This window comes from Camelus dromedarius, chromosome 33 (assembly GCF_036321535.1).
Source record: "Camelus dromedarius isolate mCamDro1 chromosome 33, mCamDro1.pat, whole genome shotgun sequence".
Classification (NCBI taxonomy): domain Eukaryota; kingdom Metazoa; phylum Chordata; class Mammalia; order Artiodactyla; family Camelidae; genus Camelus; species Camelus dromedarius.
The window spans coordinates 8,223,307-8,242,061 of NC_087468.1; positions in this window are offsets into that span (position 1 = coordinate 8,223,307).

The following is an 18,755-nucleotide window of genomic DNA, read 5'->3' on the forward strand; positions in this document are numbered from 1 at the left end:
CCATGACACTGAAAATGCTAAGCCTGCTCCAGGCATCGGGACCAGAACAGGAAAAACTCTGCCTGATGCATAGAGTCAGGAAGAAAGCCATTCCCTTCCCAGAAATTACTTACAAACGAACACTCTAGAGAGGGAAACAGCTGTGCAAGTGGGCTCCGGTCTCCTCCTCTGTGACAAGAGGGCACTGAGGTCGGTGAGCTCTGTATCTGTGTTGCCTTTTGCTGCTGTAACAAGTTACCACCAGCAGTGACCTAAAACACCACCACTGCGCTCCTTGTGAAGGCTCCCGGGGAAAATCCTTTTCTCAACTTTTCCACCTCCTACAGGCTGTCCTCATCCCTGGCCCGCGGCCCCCGGCACACTGCCCCTTTCTCCCCTGCTCCCATCAGCACGTGGCTTTTCCCCTTTAACCCTCTTGCCTCCCCGGATGAGGACTCCCGTGACTCTATCTGGGGCCCACCTGAATAATCCATGATAATCTCCCCACCTGAAAATCCACAGCTTAATCACAGCCTGCAAACTCCCTTTCGCCATCTAAGGTACCAGGATCACGGCTTCCAGGGATCAGGACATTGGCATGTTTAGGGGACCATGACTCAGCCTCCCATAAGCTCGAAGTTTCCTTCCAGTTCTCAGAGTCCGCACCTTAATGACGCTGGGGTTACAGGAGAGACTTTATTCAATTCAGAGAAAATCAATCCTCCTTGTGGAAAGGCCTGTTCTTTCCAGCCCCTCCTTGGCTTCCTTCCCCTCCCCTTGGTTTCACTGAGACACCGGAAGGGATGAGAACTCTAAGGTCCACCAGGGGACCCAGAGCATGGACAAGGCTGGCTGAACGCTCATCCCATGTCATGCTTACGCATGGGACCCCCACCTCCCCGACTCCCCGCCCCACTGCCATTGGATGCCCCAGAGCTCCTCGCCCCACATCGTCCTCCCAGACCACCAGGCCCTCCTCTGCCGAGGGCTAAGGGGGCTCCAGCAGGCCCTGCCCACTCTGATCCCAGGCCCACTGTCCCCCCTGCCCCTACCTCCCTCTGCCCTGCCCTCCGCCTCTGGGTGGGGGCCACGCCAGCGCCAGCAACATGGCCTGTCCTAGAAGCCACCTCCCAAGGCACTGCCAGGCCACTCTCTGACGTGGAGCCAAGCTCTCTACTCTGGGGTGGGGAGGGGGGTGCAGAGACATTCCTTTCCCTTAGAGTCAGAAAGAGGAGGTTTTCTTGTCACAGATATTTGATTGCTGTAATAAGCAATGCGATGATTATTCACCGTGCCATTAGCCTGCTGCTGAGAACCAGCCCGCGTGTCCGCTCACCAAGGGTGGTGGGAAGACGCCACTTCCCAAAGCCTCCCAGTCTGTTCCTAATGGAAAGAGACGTTCCCAAATCTGGCCACGCCTCACTAAGCATCTCACCACCTCCCACCCTGGTACCCCTCAACCCGGCTTCCGCAAACCCTCCAGCCTCCAGGCACCTCTTCCCTTGAGTCATGGGACCTCACTCTGCTTTCTAATAACCGCTCAGTGACACACAGAACATTCTGCGCCACTGACATCTGAGCGCCGCGCTTCTGGGAAGCGGTGATGGTGCCTGAATCTTCCTGCAGGGCCCAGACGCACCCGCGGCCTTCTCATCCGCCTGTCAGGTTACATAAGCCGCCCAGAAACCCCGTCTGGCATGGTCACCCGCCAGCTCTCCCGACAGGTGTGCAAACTGAATGCTGGGCCCAACTCTGACTTGTCGTCTTCCAGACACTCAGGGCCCCAGGGCAGGCGGTCACAGGCGGGCTGAGCGGGCTTGGCAGCGGGAAGGAGGGCCTCAGGCAAAGTGAGTCTCAAAGAAGATCGCTGTTCCTCATCGCCCTTTCACAGGAGATGCCGCTCCGTGTGTTCACCCGGTCACCCCACCTCGCCCGGCACTGTCAGCATTAGTATATTTGCCCCTGGGGCTTATGGGGGGTCAGTGACCACAGGCTGCTGCCGCCAGCCCTGGTCCACGATCCGTGAGCAGTGGACCCCCAGAGAGGAAGAGGAAGGGGCCAGTCACCCCTAACCTGGTCTGGGAGACACTAGCTGAGCTTGGAGGACGGAGGCAGTTACACATCAACACGCAGTTTGTGGACTGGATGGTGCTTTTAGGAAAGAGACCTTAATCCACAGCTCAGTGCCAACAACTCCCCATTTCTCTGCAAACCACCCTGGATTAACCAAGTCTTTCATTAACCAGGTCTGTGTTCTAGCTTTGCCATCTGGGGCCCCCTTGGGCCCCTCCAAGGGCTAGCCAGTTCCTAGAGACACCAAAAGACTCGCCTGCAAGCGTGCCTCTCAAAATACAAAGCAGCCCAGAGCCCACACCCCAGCCACCCCCAAATGTGTCCACGTGTCTAGTTCCCCACTTGGGGGGTCCATCCCTCCTCAGACAGAACACCTTTGGAAGCATTCTTACCTCCTTTGGGTTGAGAAAAGAAGATAAAAATCTTTTTTTTTTTTTTATCCCATCCCGACCAGCCTCTCCCAGAGCTGGGCAAGGGGCAGACCAGTACAACAGGAAAACCAATTCCCTGGCTGGAGAAACGGTCCAAGGGCAGCAGGGCAGGGAACAGAGGATGCCGGTTGGGGAGGACTAGGGCCAGCCATGACCCCGCCCCGGGGCCACAGTTCTCAAAGTGGCCTGGACCAGAGCAGCCCATCCTGGGAACTTGTTAGGAACACAGACTCTGAGCCCCCACCTCAGAGCACTGAGTCAGAAACGAGAGTAGGGGCCAAACAACGGGGTTTTGCGAGCCCCCCCAGATGACTCTGATGTGGACAAAATCTGAGAGAAGCTCTTGTGGTGGTCCTCACCCCCGACTGCCCATGACACGGATGCCAGGCCCACTCTTACACATGGAGACCTGAGTGGGTGGGGCTGGACCAGGCAGTGCCCTGAGCTGCCCCGTGGTCTCTGAGCTGCCCGACAGCGCTGAGAGCCGCTGCCTGAGGACTCACATCCTCCACAGCCCCGTCTTTGGCTCCTGCAGGGAGAAACAGCAAACGAGCAAGAAAGTTCCTAGGCTGACTCCCAGAGGACGGCTCCTAGGAGACAGAGGCCAGGCTGAGGCTGCCAGGCTTCAGCAGGAAGGGCCTCACAGGCAGCTGAGCATCCAGATCTAATGCCCAGCATCTAATTAGGTCCATCAGGAAAGCAGACTCCAACCCACAGCCAGCATGCTGAGAAAAGACCGAGGTCAGGTCCGCGCCCCCATTCCCTCGTGTTCATTTCTCTAACACGTTTTTGAGCACCTGCCCCAAGCCCAGCATTGTTCTTGGCCCTGAGATCTCACTGGTGGAGGAAAATGACAAAAATCAAGACAAATAAATGACTGTCAATGTACATAACAGGCGAGATGCTGGCTGACCAGTAATGGATGCTAGGGTCCTCTGCTCAGGTCAGTTCCCTCCACACCACGGAGACGCTCAAACGTCAGTTCTCGCTGGATTTGGTCGGGCAGTCGGCACCCATCTGTTCCCACCCAGGGAGCCTGCGGTCCTCACATTGGGACGTCTCGGGCTTGGGTTGGCTCCACTAACCCAGTAAAAGCAGAGGTATCAAAAGTGTTGACACTTGAAGCAGGACTAGGGTGCGATTTCTTCTGATTCCTTCTGTATCAAAAAGGGTTGCTAAGTGAAAAATGGACAAACAAAATTTTTTTTGGTACACATTCCATACTTAGGAAAAATAGTCACATACCATAACATGAGGATGTGTCGACAGCAAATCATAATTATTTCTCTATTCAGTACATTGTGTTAGCCTGGCTCCGTTTCCAGAGTGTACTTGATAGACTTCCAAAGGCTTTAAGGAGATGCATTTCCCCTCGACTTCAAGCTGATCGGCTTCTCAAAACAATGACTGAGATGCAAACAGGCCGGTAAATGGTCTCCTGCCTGTCTTTCCAGCATCGGGATGCAGAAGCGAGAGCCCCTCCCTAACGCTCCAAGGAAGTGCCCTCCCCACATCACTGGCTCAAGAGGATAATGACTGGCGCTCATCCCGGTCGCTCTCCCAGTGACCAGGAAGACACAGTTCGGGTCACACGTGGGCAGACATGCCCTCCAGTTGTGCACCCAGAGGAGTCAGCCCCAGGAAGGGGTCCTGAGGAATCCACCTCCAGACTTCATCACAGCCCCAGACGAGGGGTGGGGAGGAACCAGCCAGGATCACAGGATCCAGCCAACCAGCTATTAACCCTCTGGGGATCTCAGAATGTGTGAGGCTCCCCAGCCCCAAGCTCTGGCTCCTCCGGATCCTGAAAGACAGAAAGAGCCAGCTAGGCCCCCTCTGACAAGCCCCAAGGAGTCGTCCAAGCTTTTTGGCCATCTTGGGCCAAATTTTAGTGGAACTAAGCAAACGGTTAGCTGGGGCTTGTTTGGTCAGAGCACTGTGGGTTTTGTTTTTGTGCTTGAAGACCGCAGACCCACAGGGTGTCGGAGTAGGAAGAGGCTCGGGACCACCCCAGGGCACCCCGGCTCTTTGTAGAGGAGGGAGCCGTGGGTGGTGGGACTTCACCCGCTTAAAGACTGAGGGCTGAAGCCCTCCCCTGCTCACCGATGAGTTTTCGAGCCTTGCCGGCTTTGGAACACTTCTTTGAAAAAGCAAAAGGAGAAAATCATTTTCCAGACCAGGCTCTGTCCTCTCTGGCTGCGGTGAGCCACACAGGGCGCTGCTGGTCTCAGCCGCAGCCTCTCCCAGAGCCACCTCTGGGTCCAGCCCAACTTGGGTTCCTAATCCAACCTCACACCCTCGGCAGGCATCGAACCCCCCGCATCTCTGCAGCTGGGAAAAGGGGGTCACGGCGGGAGCTGCTCTCACTCCCAGGACACTGACTCTGTTCCAAGCACTTGGTTTCCATCGCCACTTATTTCATCGTCCCAACGGCCCTTCGCAGTGAGCATTACAGTGTAGTCACAGCCCCATTCTGCAGGTAAAGTAACCAAGCTATGCAGACGTCAAGTCACTTGTCGAAAGTAACACGGGTTGAACTGTCCTTTTCCAAAAAGACATGTTGGAGTCCCAACCCTCTGAAACCTCAGAACGTGACCTTTGGTGGAAATCGGGTCTTGACTGAGGCAACCAAGTCAAAGCAAGGTCCTTAGGGTGGGCTCTAAACCAATATGATTGGCATCTTTATGAAAAGGAGAAATTTGGACACAGACAGACACTCAAAGGAGAAGACAGCTGTATGAGGAGAGACAGCCACAAGTCAAAGGACACCGAGGATGGCTGGTGACACCAGGAGAGGCAAAGCAGGGTCCTCCCCTTGAGCCACCGGAGGGAGCCTGGGCCTGCGGACTACTTGAACTGCGATGTCCAGCCCCCAGAATGGTGAGTCAGCTCACTACTGCTGCCCTCAGCCGCCCAGGAGCAGCAGCCCGGGCTGGAGCACAGCGTCCCCCTGGGCCCTCTGGGTCCAGAGCCCATGCTCCTCATCCCCACCGCTGGGGGCGGCTGTGAGGACAGAGGCCCGCTCAGCGCCAGGACACTGCATAACTCTGGAGGGCTGAGGGTGGAGGGGGCAGCTGAGACGTTCACCCAGAGAGGGGACGGACAGCACGGATCAGGTGAGCATCCACCTTCTCAGGAGATTAAAATCCAGCCAGAAGGATGGCAGCCATCTCCGGCAAGACCGAAGCCGTCCCCTAACGCCCGGCATGTAGCAGCAGAGCCGTTCAGTACGGAACGTGTGTGCCCCGCAGACATGGGGTGGGTTTGTTTACCGTGTTATTGTTCCAGCCCATGCATCACTCTGACAGCCCAGCGATCACATTCCACCAAGAAGCCAATTTCTTTGCGGCTCTTGCCAGGTGGAAAGGGGCCAAAGGCAAAACGCCTTCCGAGGTCAGGTAGGCGAGAGGCCCTTCCCAAACAGCCCCCATCTGGCCTGATCGCTGCCCCCCAGGGTCGGTGTCGCATCGGTGTCGGGTCCCAGGCTCCGCGCAGCACGGCCCCCGCTCACCGCGACCCCGGGTGGCGGGCACCAGGCGACGCGCAGCCCGCCGGGCCCTGGGAGTGGCGTCTGCGCACTGACACTGAGCAGCCCCCAGATGCAGGCTCCCGAGGCGAGCCCTGGCGTAGCGGCGGTCATTGGGTCCACCCAGCCTGATGGACGTTCCCGAAGCGCCCCCGGAGGTCAACGCGCTGAAGGCAGAGGTGACCACAAGTCCCCACCAGGCGGTGGCCCCGGGCACGACTCCCGAGCTCTCTGTGCCTGCTTCCTCCCCCGTCCATCGGGACAGTAACAATTCCCAGGGTTGTTTTAGGATTAAACGGGCACCTGGAAGAGCGCTGGGCAAGATGAAAGAACTTGGTAAATGTCGGCAACGACACCAAAACCAACTGCGACTCACAGGCGCACGGGACACGAGGAACCAGCCTGAGGTGGGGCGACGCGAGGTGTCAGGAGACACGGCCGGTGGGAGGTGAGACCCCTGCAAACAGCGCTGCGTCTCCCCGCCGGAGGAGGGGCCTGCCTGCTCCCAGCCTTGGCCGCCAGGGCCCTGGGCCTCGCCCAGGTGCACAGCACCCCACCCCCCAGGGGCTGGGACCAGCCTCCCACGGTTGGAGGGGATTTATGGAGCCCCAGGCGACTGGCTCAGGGTCAAGTCAGCCCTGCCAGGCCTCCGACCCGGTTCCTTCCAGGCCCCTCTCCCTGCTCAGGCTGGGACCTGCGGGAGCTGCTTCCTGGCTGCGCACAGGCATCTGGGGAGGAGAGGCAGAGAGGCCAGGAAACCGGTCCAGGTGTTCCAAAGGCCGTGACCTCGGCGGGAGGCGAGGGGGTGGGAAACAGGCTTGAAGTCAGAGTTGGTGACTTGGGCCCGTTTGCCTTTCCGCAGATATCCCCACGCACCTGCCAGAGTGATCCTGGGGCCTGGCCTGGCCTTGGGGGACGGGGCCTTGCAGAGGCAGGGTGGCCCCACGGACCCCTTTTTCTGATGACTCACATTCAGCCCCATCGTGCACCCCGGTTCCCATGAAAGGAGATAGAGAACTGATGCCTGCGAAGCCCGTCCGGTGGCAGGACTGAGCTGGCGGATGACAGGAGACTCTGAAGACGGTGACGCCGGCTGCTCCACAACCACACTGGCCACCAGGTTCCAGTGAAAGCAAGTCTAAAGCCAGCCTTTGCCTTAGACACATACAGAATAAACTGATTTATTAGCAAGTGAGGACAAAAAATGTTCATCACCCAATACGTAGGTTCCAGAAAGTTCCAGAGGGCTCCGGACCACACCTGGCATGGAACATCCATTCGAGCCAAAGCCAAGCCAGCATCAGGCCACTGGAGTCCACCTGTGACCTGGGCTGGAGGCAGGATGAGCAGGGCACCGTCCCTGAGGGAAGTCCTGACGTCCCAGTTACTCAGGGTAGAGAATGTTTTCCACAACACGGGCCTCTCATCTCAGCCGTGAGGACCCAGGGCTCAGCCACATCACGCACATCAACAGGTCACTGGTATCAGCCCCCAAAAGCCCATCGATTGCGACAGAGATGGCAGGACGTCTCCTCTGCCGTCCGGGCTCTTTACTAGACGGCCCGCTGACCCCTGGCCTGCGGCCCCTGGGGCACAGCTTCATCTCAGAACCACATACAAAGCCCCGTGTAGACGCCCACATGGCTTCAAAGTCAGTTTACCTGAGGCTGAGAGGAGGTCAGCTGGTCCCCGCGGTCTTGCCGAACAGACAAACCTGGGTCTCATCAAAGCGGCACCAGAACCCCCCACCCACACCCTCCTGAAGTGTCAGCATTATAAAACACAGGGAAAGATGGTGACTTGGTCCCGATGGCTGGGGACTGGACTGAGAACAAGCAAATGCCACAATGACCTTCAGCTCCAATGGGCAGCATGGGGACGAACGGGACAATCTGTGTAAGGTCTGTAATTAGATGACAGTGTCCTTGTGAAGGGCTTGGTTTTGATCACCATGCTGTGGTTACGTAAGAGAATTCTTTGCTTCCAGGAGATACACCCCGAAGCATTTAGGAATAAAGAGATGTGCCTTCAACCTAAGTGATTAAATAATACAAACACACACACACACACACACACACACACACACACAGGGGAGACAGTGAAAGACAAAATAAACATAACAAAATGTTAGCATTTGGGGAATCTGGGTGAATGATTTGGAAATTCTTTTTAATATTCTTGCCACCTTTCTCTGAATGGAAAATTATGTCCAATAATTTTTTTAAGTTAAAACTTAACACCTGTCACACCGCCAACACCTGGCTGGTTATCTGACCTGCTCGTGGGCCTGGGTCTCCTTCTCCAGTCCTGGACCTTCTGCACATACCCAGGGCCACCTCACTGCCGGCAGCCACGAAGTTCTGTTTGTGAGGTTCAGGGGACCCCTGACTCAGCAGCTGGCTCTCAGGGGTTCCCAGCTTTCCAAAGTTCCCAGGAGCCTAAAGCAGCAGTCAGGACCCCCACTCTTGCAACACCTCCTCCTGTCTCCCTGGCATCAGGCCCCAGGAAGGAGCCACTAAAACTGTCCCCCAAGCCTCGTGTCCCCCCCACCCCCAATCTGGCTCCAACCCCAGGAGTTTCAGGAATTGGGAGGATCTCTGAGCCAGGAGCCCTCTGAGCGGACCCTGCCCTCTTTGTTTTAGGTTTCATCATAGGTCAGAGCCATGCTTTTGTGGAAATAAACAAAGGCCACTCAAATGAGAACCAGCAAAGGCAATGTATGCAGAGCTGGCTGTGGCAAGGGAGTGAGCCACCATCACTTGGTCTTGGCAGAGACCCAAAGGCAGGTGGAGGAGTGGGAAAGCTGTATCATGGGAAACAGAAGGCCCCAGGGATGCCCTGACGAGCCTGTTGCTGGCTTAACTCGAAGCTGGGCACCTTGTGTGACTGGTCAGGGACGTGTAGTTGGCTTTCTCTGGATGGTCCTAAGTTGGAAGCAAGGACAGAAATTAGGGCGTTCGTCAGTTATTAATCAAGTTCTGGCCATCTGGGACCAATTGTTTCAGGGGTTATCGTTTGTTTGGCCATTGTCCATTTGTATATCCAGTCTCTCAATTTCCAAGACCAAAGACCTCCTTCCAGCACCGAGGGATCTCAGGTCCCAAACCTCAACCCACACCTGGAAGGTCTTCAAGGAGATAGAATGGCCGGTTCTCTGATAGGTGCCCACAGACGCCTTTTGTGTGTTTCCAAGTCCTCGGTCTTTCAGCCAAAGTCACTGGAGCACGTGCACCGGGAGCAACGTCATTCCTTCACCTCCCTGAGCTGCCATGGTCCCAGCGTCTCAGCTGAGCCATCCAGCCAAGGTTCCAGCCCTCCTGCCCAACGGTGGCTCATTGCCTGCCCCTCACCCCCCCCCACCCCAGTTCCTGGTAACTCATCATTTTCATCATCGTCCGCCTGGCGGGTCCCACTCCCTGCCAATCACATTGGCTCAGGTCTCAGGCCCAGGCTTGGGCAGGAAGGATGACCGCATCCTCACTCACGACACTGCCTTGCACACCCTTCTTTCTCCAGAAAGGGTTTCGGGAACACAGAGTTCGATTTGGGGATTATTTGGGGAAGTTTTTATGTTGTGATGTTTATAGCTGCCACTTTTAGTCATTCGGCGTCTGAAACACGATCCTTAAACTCACCTTCTGTGCCCCTCCCTTTCTTAGCACTGCCTTGGGCACCACTTCTCCAGACCCACCAGAGCTGCAGTGTGTCTACAGCGCAGGTGCACGGCTGCACGATTGTTCCCAGCAAGCCCAGACCAACCTCCGAGATCCAGCAGCCAGGATACTGGCCCCAGCATCTTGGATGCAGGGAACTTCACATTTCTGGATTTTTCCACACCAAGTGAAATCTGGCCCTCAGCCCGCCCCTTCCCAATCACAGACGCACACTTAGTCAGAGCTGGTGAGACATTTAATCTTCATCAAGTCCAGGGTCAAACAAGAATCCACAGGAAGGACCTCGCCACCATTTTCTTTGCTCTGCCCAGGAGCCACATGAAAAAGCTTCTCTTGACAGATAAGCTCAACCCCAAAGGCCTTCATTTCTCTCAAGGCCACGCTGCTTTGTATCTGGTGTCCAGGGACGCCTGCCACCATCCATCTACACACACACACACACAGCGTTTAAAGATACCTTTGAGAAAAAGGTAAAATCATGACTGTCGCACAGATACAAAAATAAACACGTATTTTAAAGATAAGAGGGATGCATGCAGGTGTTTTAACCGGATCAAAGGAAAAGGCAAAACAGCACAGATTTGGGTGGAAAAGGGATTGTTGGGGTGAATTACAAACGGTGACAAAAGTGGTTTTTCCAAGAGGGAAGCCAGTCAAAGCACGACCTGACTGGACACAATCCACATGCCTGTCAGTTTCTCGCAAAGAGGTAATGAACCTGGCTGCACTAGTAACCCAGCCCTGAAGCGTGTACTGCAGGGGGTTCATAGTTTTCCACTGAAACACAACTTGCTTCTCATCAGCCAGTGAGGTCCAGCCTTGCCAGGCCCTCCCTCATCCGGGTCCACCCAAGCTAATCCCCTGCAGGGGGCTCGGATCACCTGGAGTGGGGAGGGGGCGAGGGACTGAATGGACACACAGACAATGGCCAGACCATAGTCACAGACAGAATTCTGACCCACTATCTGCAGCAACCAGCCCAGGAGGCCCACTCTCTATCCAGAGTAACCAGGACAGGAAGCCGAACAATAATCCCAGTAACAACCGGCCCCAAAGAGCCGGGCTGTGGTTAGTAACTGACAGCTCCCCTAATGTCTGTCCCCCTCTCCCGTGCTCTTCTGCCTTAGGACCAGCCAGAGGAAGCCAAATACACAGTCTGGCCAGTCACACGGGACGCCCGGCTTCTAGTGAGCCGGCCTGCAGCCTCCCCACATCAACCACCTCTAATCAGGGCCCCCCTGAAACTTCCCCTTTTCTGCTGTCAGGCTCTGCCACTCTGCCTGCCTTTGAGTCTCTGCCATAACCAAGGGATGGTGGCCCCTCCGTCACTACCGCCTGCTCTCTATAGGTAGCCCTTGCTCTTCTCCTGTGGGTGGTTTTCCCTTATTTTCACAAGGGCCTCTTCTGTACAACAGCCTCTAAGGTACTGGGGTAGCCCCTACAAGGGAGGCCAGAATTCAAAACCCAAAGGTGCAGCCTGCCCCCCCCCCCATACTGAAGGGGAGAGAAGACTTCCCTCGCGCAGTCTCTACAGAGGCAAGAATAAGGCAGTCACCCTCCACCACCACCCTGTCCCCTGGGAAGGGCGCAGGTACACAGGGGATCAGCCCTGTGGGTCCCCGCCCCGTCCCGGGCACTGAAGTCTGCAGAAGGGAGAGCTGAAACATGCCTCTTATAAAAAGCACGTGGATACCTCAGTGCCTCCCAAACCGACCCGCACCCTGCACGACACCCCATCGCCTGAGCATTTCCTCCTGATGACTCGGGAGCACAGAACCACCTCCCCAGACCTTGTCGCCTCCCTGCTCTGGTGCTGGTCCCATTACAGAACTTGCCCTTTGGGGGTTGATTCCGAGAGGCCCTTCTTCAGGGTGGTCCAAACTCTCATCTTAGACCCCAGAAGACCCTCATCTCCAACAGGTGGCCCCGAAATGAGTCTCCCTCTGGAGTTTTTCTTACAAACCTGGCGTGGGGGTTGGGGAGCAAGGGCAGAGGTGCACAGGGGTGGAGAATGGGGAAAACAGGAATTACAAGAGGCCCTAAAATCCCCATCCAACACAACCCCACCCCAGGAGGTCTCTGGAGAGTAAATTAATTATCTTCCCACGTGCATAATTTACCATTTACCATGGGTATAGAGATTCTGTTATTAATCTATAAAATAAAAATTCATTGAAAGCATTGGTGACTCCATTGTGGCTTTTTGTATTTGTATATTTTCTCCATTAACAAATATTCCAAACACGACTACTCTTACCAAGTGGGAGACTGAAGCCTTTTTAACAGACTTGAAGCTACTATCCGCCTCCGAGCCCCCAGCCCAAGATCAGGAGACCCCGAGGAACGTAGGCAGTCCCAAGGACCCCGGGCACTGAGACCTCGACGGCGCCCCTAGTGGAGGAAGCGGACGCAGCTCCTCCTACCTGGGCAAGGTGCAGATGACGTCACTGGCTCCCCGTGCGAGCATGCGCAGACGAGGGCGGGTCATGCACTCACCCAGAGAAGGCTGGTCCTGGAATTCCCTTTGGAGTCTCCTGTGAACATCCTTAAAAGGAAGACTGGCAGTGGGCCCAGCCAATGGGGAAAGAGAGCTTGGTGCTGTAGAGGACTCAGTATTTTCCAAACATCAGGATGATTAAGGGCAGATTCCCAGGCAGCACTTGTTCTACACTTTGGCCCTTTGAATACGTTTTCTCACGTCGCCCTCTCCAACTGCCGTGCAGTGCTCCCTCTCTGACACAGGGAGTCCAGGTGGCTTGCCCAAGGTCACCCACCCAGAAAGTGGCAGATTCAGAGGACAGCACCCCTTCCCCAAGCAGGCCATCTCTTTCTCGAGCTCCTGCACAGGGGAGGCTGGTTTCCCTGGGCCACCCCAGCGTGTGCAATGCTGGAAGTGCACAGGGCCCAAGGACCTGCCTTTTTAACCTGCTGACGTGGATCCGAAGTAGATCCTGGACCATCTGTGAGAAAAAAACATAAAACTGTCCTGGATTTCCAGGAAAACCATTGGATGAGTCTATCTCTCTCCTGTTCTGTGTGTGTCAGTCTCTGTTTCTCTCTCATGTCTGAGGAGAAGGAACTAAAAACCCATGTGAGAGGGAACTCTAATTCAAAAAGATACATGCACCCCAGTGTTCATAGCAACGCTATATACAACAGCCAAGACATGGGAGCAACCTAAATGTCCACTGACAGATGACTGGATAAAGAAGTTGTGATATATTTATACAATGGAATACTACTCAGCAATAAAAAAGAATAAAATAATACAATTCGCAGCAACATGGATGGACCTGGAGATTGTCATTCTAAGTGAAGTAAGCCAGAAAGAGAAGAAAAATACCATATGAGATCACTTACATGTGGAATCTAAAAAAAAAAAAAAGACACTATGAACTCATCTACAGAACAGAAACAGACTCATAGACTTAGTAAATTTATGGCTACCAGGGGAAGGGGTGGGAAGGGATAAATTTGGGAGTTTAAGATTTGCAAATGTTAGCCACTATATATAAAAATAGATTTACAAAAAAATGTGAAAGGAGCGGGACCCGGGACAACAGTCTGAACAGTGGGTGTGTTCTTTCTAGAAGGAAGCAGGGATGGGGCCTGAGGGCAGAGGAAGAGGAGGCAGCAGAGGGGATTAGAGAATAAAAGCGAGCAGCCTTCTTCCTGCTGCTCCCAGGTTCCAGCCAGGCCCTGAGCACCTGCCCTGCCCAGCCCAAGGAAACCAGAGGACCTGAGGCCACTGGGCTGGGCCAGGGCCTGCTGGGTCCTTGAATGAAAGACTCGGGCTGGGGGAGCCGGGTTCCCCGGCTGCTCGCTGGGCTGTGAGCTCTGTCTTCCCAGGTGGATCTGAGAGTGAGCCCTGAGCACCCAGTCAGTTTCAGCTTTGCCCAAATCCTTTTTTCTGGGGAGTTTCCACCTGTGACATGTGGGCTTAAACTGGAGAGTAGGGCTGTCTGAGCTTGGCCAGGTGAGCTCTCTGCTTGTAGGACATTAATCCTGAGTTTTCAGAAACCCTCTCCAGCCTCAGCTTCATCAGCACAGACACCCACGTGACACCGGAGCCCACCCTGGCACCCTTCCGCACAGCCCTGCCTGACGCTGGCCATCCACTCTCACTCTAATCTAAACTACACCCTGCATCCCCTCAGTCTGCAAGGGACAGCCCAGCTACCGGGACAGCGGTGACCCTCCCCTCCGAACTTGCTGTTCATTTCCCACGTAGGGGCTGTCAGGGTGATTACAGGTGAAAAACAAGAGGCCGAATTCCTTGTTGAAAATGAGGGAAGAGACTCTTCTCTCCCCCTTAGAACATTTACTTTAGAAAACTTGTCAGTTCTTTCTCAGTCTCTTTGAAGTGTATGTAAATCCGTTTTAGAACCTAAAGAAGCCACCTGCCAGCTTTATGCCCCAGAGGCCTCTTTCTCAAGGACCTGGGAGCCGTCTCTCTGCCCATCTCCCAGTTTCTGTGGAAGGACAGGAACCTAACTTGAGCAGGTGTCAGGCTTCAAGATGCAAAACCCCTTCCTAGCAGGAAGACAAGTTTATCTTTCCTTTGCATAATATCAGTGAAATAACCCAGACGGTGACCCCAGTTACCAGGTAAATTTGAGACGTGGGACAGGAGGTGCTGGCCGGGCCTCCTGAGCACCGTGTGTGAGTTGGGGGCTGCCTCTGCCCGGCTACGCGAGCGGTGGGCTTCCTTCCTGCCTGTGTGGCCTCTCAGTGGACGGCCTGTGACGCACCTCGCACCCTGGTTGATGCTTATTTGAAACTAAAATTCTTTTCTTTCTCTTCTACTTTTGGGGAGAGATTTTTCCTGGGATTTTGGCTGGGAGCTTTTGTTTTTAATTCTGTTTCCGCAGGAGGGCAAGCGAGCTTCACCTCCATCTTTCCCTGCAATCTGGACCCCTGAGTATCAGCCCCACCACTGCCCCCCTCACCGCGTCGCAGGGATGGAAGTCACTGAAGCTGACACCTGCGGGTCCCCTGAGAGCTACTGCCCCCCTCTGACCTGGATCAGCGTGGGGGAGGGGCTTGCTCGTGCTCACCTGTGTGGCCCAGCAGGGTGCGATGGCTGCTCAGAGCGCCCCTTCCTGGGACAGGACCATCAGCCGGGCTTCTAGATTGTGGCTCCTGCTGGGCGGGGCCACTCTTTCTGGAGAAGCCCTAGGTTGGGGGGGACATGGCAGGGGACACAAAACCACAAGCTCAATCTGCTTTATTCCCCCAGAGTCAAAAGGACTCAACTGATCAGTAATTTAAAATACTATCTGTAATGAAAACTAATGGGGTTGAATTATGCAGTTGGAGTCAAATCTGCACACTAATGTCTAAGCGAACGTGGGAGAAAGATAGGTTTCCTGCTTCGCTCTTAGGAGTCTGCACTGCCCTCGGCACCCCTACACCCCCTCAATCCTTCCCGCACCTCAGTCAACCCGTAAGTGTCCCCCGTGGGGACCTGGGGGCTCCCTTGCTTTGGGAGGGGAAGTTGGAAAGGGACGCAGAGTGAGGAGCTCTGAAGACATTATTCATTTCGTTCTCGTATTCAGCAGGCTGTGTGCTTTGAGTCCCATTTTAAAGACGTGGAGACTGAGGCTCAGACAGTGTGAGGAGACCTGACCAAGCCCCCCGGCCTCCTCCGTTCTCTCTCCTCACCATCCCTGGGCCGTCAGTGCCTTCACTGTCTGCGCTGACCAACCGTGAAGGGCTAAAGCTTCGGGACAAAAGCCAAAACCCCCAGGTTTGCTTTAGAAGCTGCACTGTGTTTCAACACAGGGGTTGCCTAACAGTACTGTGCTCACAGAGAAGCGAAGCCAGAACTTCTCTGCCCGGTTGAGAAACAGCGTGCGGTTTACTCTGTGCAGAAGAGAAACGCGTTATGAAACACGCAAGTCACAGCCCAGGTGGCCGAGATTAGCTCCCCGCTCCAGGGAAGGGGCTGTCAGACGGGACCTGGGGCATGTGGCTTTGGGCCAAGCCATTGCATGACCGTTGGTCCAGAAGCCTCTAAATTCCTTAGACTCTGAGGTCAGCTCACAGGCCCCCAGGGCGCTGAGATGAAGGGCAGAGGTCCGGGGTTTCCAAAGCAAACACCAGCTGTCTTTCAGGAAGCCGTGTGCTCCAATGGCAAGTGAGGAGGCACCACAACAGGGAGAGGAGGCCACAGCCCAGAGGCTGTGCACCAACCGGTCCTGCTTTACTCTGTCCTCAGGCGAATCATTCAGCCTCCCTGGATGCTCACCTCCTCGTCTGCACAGCCAGCGACTCCTGCCGCCCCAGCTGTCAAGGGGCCAGTGTCTGGGTGGATCTGTACCACCTTGGGGCACCAAACCCCAAGATCGGGGCGTCTGCTTTTCCAAATTGGCTTTCAAAATAAAAAAAGCCATCGCCCTTGCAACCTCACCAGCTAAAACAAGATGCGCTTAGTCCTTGCTTTGTGGGGGAAGTAGGAAGGATCAGAAGCCTTGGGTTCTAGCTTTTGCTCTGCAGAACTGAACACACAAGTCTGGGCATAAGTCACAGCCTCTCTGTGCCTCGGTTTTTCCTTCTGTCAAGGGAGGGACATGGGACGTATCACCTTGAGATGACCTTGAAGGTGGCTCTCCATTTCTCAAAGTTCCCTGGAGGCCCCCACCACCCTGCTGGCCTGCCTGCCCGAGGGCAGCCAGTCCTCCAGCAAATTCAGGGCTGGGCCAGGTGATCCGTCTCCTGTCCTTTCCCTAGTGGCTGAGCCAACTGGAGACCATCTCAGAAACACCATCCCCCTCGAGGGGAACCCACCGTTACCCCTGATAATGCTGACCTCCCGCCGTTCAAGGTGGGCAAGGGAGGAAAACAGGAAGCGGCTGCTGGATCAGGCAAACCACAGCTCCTGTTTGCTTTGCCAAGGCTCACCTTCCCGATGGGGTGCTTGGTCTTTCCAAGCAAGCTGAGTTTTAAAGAGCAGGGAGTTAGGTACAAATGGAAGGGAGCTGCTGTCCAGGCAGAGGGGGTAGCGTGGGTGTTGGAGAGGCCGTGACTTATGTCCTGACTTGTGCGTGCTCCCAGCCAAGAACGGCAGGTCCTTGCTCCATCCCCAACAGAGAGGTGATCACCCTACCTCCACACTCCCGTCCCCACCCCCAAGCCAGCCCGTAACAGGAAGAGGCACACTCGCTGAGCAAATTGAACCACGGAGGCGCCAGACTCCAGGATGCTAAGAGGATGCTAACAAATTCAGGGCCAAAGACAGGAGAAATAAATTTTAATCTGATCCAGACAAAATTCTGTCTCCAGAATTCCCTAAGCCAGGTCTGTATCATCTCCACCACAAGAAGTCAGAGGGTTGGTGAGAAATTCAGCACATCTCGAATCCCCAGAGAAAACATCTCTAGATCTGGGGACCCTCCCAGGGAAAGTTCCACCAGCCACCTGCTCACCCCTGCAAAGCCCCAGCCCGTGAGAGCCGCACAGGACACGAAGCTTTGAATTGCCATTTCATGCCACCTTCTTAAACATGAATGGATAGTGATGAGTCACCAGACATTTCAGGAAAGTGCCCCACGTGAAAGAGAGGAAACAAGAGAGACAAACACATTCACAGACCAAAAAAGCCAGCCTCCCCAAGCAGGGGAGAACTCCCCAGCTGACTGCTTCAGCCTGCATCTCCACCGCCGGCTCTCCTGGGCCTCCAGCCTGCTGGCCCACACTGCAGATTTGGGCTTGCTGATCTCCACACTCACATGGGCCAATTCTTTAGACTAAATCTCTCTCTCTCTCTTTTTTTTTTTTTTTTTTTTTTTTTTTACTTTTTTAGGAAAAATTTATTGGGATTTTTTTTAATATTGAATTTCTTTTTTTTTTTTAATGAAGTATAGTCAATTTACAATGTTGTTAATTTCTGGTGTTCAGCGTAATGACACACATAGTGTGTGTGTATATATATATCCTTTCATATTCTTTCTCATGATAGGCTGTTACGAGGCATTGAATATAGTTCCCCGTGGTATGCAGTAAGACTTCGTTGTTTATCTGTTTTATATAGAGTGGTCAATATCTTCAAATTCCAAACTCCCAATTTATCCCCCCTCCCACCTCTTTCTCCCCGGTAACCATAGTTTGTTTACTTTGTCTGTGAGTAGGTTAGAATGAATCTCTTTCTCTGTAATATGCACATCCCATTGTTTCTTGTTTCTCGGGAGAACCCTAACACAATGGTTTTCATCATAGAATGACCACATGATCCAGCAATTCTGCTCTTTGGTATGTACCCAAGACAAATGAAAATACATATCTACACAAAAACTTGCATGCATTTTTAGAGCAGCATTATTGATGTGAGCCAAAAAGTGGAAATAACTCGATTTCCATGGATGAGTGGATAATAAGATGGATCGTGATTAAGCAAGACGTGACAGATCCGTGCGATGGAATATTATTCAGAAAGCAAAGGAAGGAGGTATCAACACATGAGACAACGTGGACGGGACAATATTACGCTCGCCAGACACACAAGGGACCACATGTTGTAGGATTTTGTTTACGTGAAACGTCCAGAATAAGCCAATCTGTAGAGACAGAAAGTAGATTCGTGGCTGCCCAGAGATGAAGGCATGGTGATTTGGGGACAGACTAATGAGTACGAGGTTTCTTATTAGGGAACATTTGATGAAAATGTTTTGAAATTAGATAGCAACAATGATTGTACAACTTTGTGGATGTACTTTTAAAACCCACAAAATTAATACATCAGGGCTCTCAGCTCTCGTCCCCAGACTCTCGTCCTGCCCGATGGGGCGGACTCCTGCAGAATCCAGGCCTGGTCCCGCTCCCAGCTGCACCCGCCAGCCCCGCGGCTGCTCCGCGTGGAAGAGGAAGCAGGTGGCTGGTGGGGTTTGTGAGAACGGCTTGGGAGCATCCTCCAAATTCCCCTTTCCTCCTAAAGCTCCTCCGCTCTTTCCTGGTTAAAAGGCCAAATGGCCCGGCAACAAGCAGGCTGAGTAAGTCACCGGAGGCCTTGAACTGGGCGCCTGTCTCCTCTGTGTTCGTGGACAAGGCCGTGTGCGCGTGGACGAGGCGAGTGTG